Source organism: Haplochromis burtoni, unplaced genomic scaffold, assembly GCF_018398535.1.
Source record: "Haplochromis burtoni strain Fernald_Lab_line unplaced genomic scaffold, NCSU_Asbu1 Contig_35, whole genome shotgun sequence".
Lineage (NCBI taxonomy): Eukaryota > Metazoa > Chordata > Actinopteri > Cichliformes > Cichlidae > Haplochromis > Haplochromis burtoni.
The window spans coordinates 3,230,303-3,231,325 of NW_024582396.1; the positions used below are offsets into that span (position 1 = coordinate 3,230,303).

General features: G+C 38.6%; 1 protein-coding gene across 1 annotated transcript in view; it reads right to left on the reverse strand.

Moving 5' to 3' along the window:
- LOC102308356 (E3 ubiquitin-protein ligase TRIM21-like) overlaps positions 1–1,023 on the reverse strand; it is a 35,252-nt gene that overhangs the window by 26,038 nt on the left and 8,191 nt on the right. The gene's annotated exons all lie outside the window — the stretch shown is intronic.

The following is a 1,023-nucleotide window of genomic DNA, read 5'->3' on the forward strand; positions in this document are numbered from 1 at the left end:
AACACAGTTTTGATGTTGATTCCATTTGGAAAGATTTACATGAAACCACAACAGTGTTGGTTTGTTTCCCTGAGAGTTTGAGAAAGGACAGAGGGCTGATCTGTGTTAGAGTCCAGTGTGATACAGTTTTAATAGCATATTAGCCACATGTTACTCTGTATGCTCACAGTTTGTTTGTTAAAAACAGCTGCTGTAAACATCATCATCATGTTCAGTTTTTCTTCTGTATTTCACAGAAAGTTCACTCACCTGTTCAGAATGTCTTGAACAATTGGTGCGAGCTGGTTTGGGTCAATAACAGTCTCACCGTTTGTAACGGTCATCAAAACAAGGACGGCTACAGAAACCCAGTAAGGAGCAGCCATCTGAGTGGGTTTAACAAGGATGGAAAAATTAGATGAGTGAATATATAACAGTGTCCAAATATCTGCAGACTATTCTCCAAAACTCACCATAATTAACCAGATTAACAGCTCTGCTCTTTCAGGAGATGTTTGTCTAAAAATTCATTTTAAAGTGTCTTTAATAAAAAAAAACTAAAAAACTCTCACAGTCTGCAGCATGTCAGGACTAAATGAGAGTTTTAGGCTCAGTTTCACAGACATGAGTTTGGTCTTAGTCTGAACATTTTTTCAGTGCAGATTTTCACTGAACTTTTATTTTCTCCTGGAATGACACTGAAAAAAAAATCTGTCTGCCTGTTTTCTATGTTTACTGTTGTTAAATTTACTCATCACTTTGAGATGATGGAAAAAAAAAATTTCTCTGTGGTTTATTCTGAATTATAATCAATATTGTGCCAGTTTAAACCTTTGTTACCTGCAGTGGTGGAGAAAGGTCTGAGGGATGCTGGAGGCTCTGTTCAGGACGAGATGCTGCTGCAGTGGATGCAGCTACAAGGAGAAGACACCTTTATAGAGGGCAGGCTGATGATGGCCAAACCCTCTGAATGGCTTCATGCCCTTATTTGAACATGTCTTTAAGCCATGGGTGTAAGAGGAGGAAGACACACAAACAGAGACT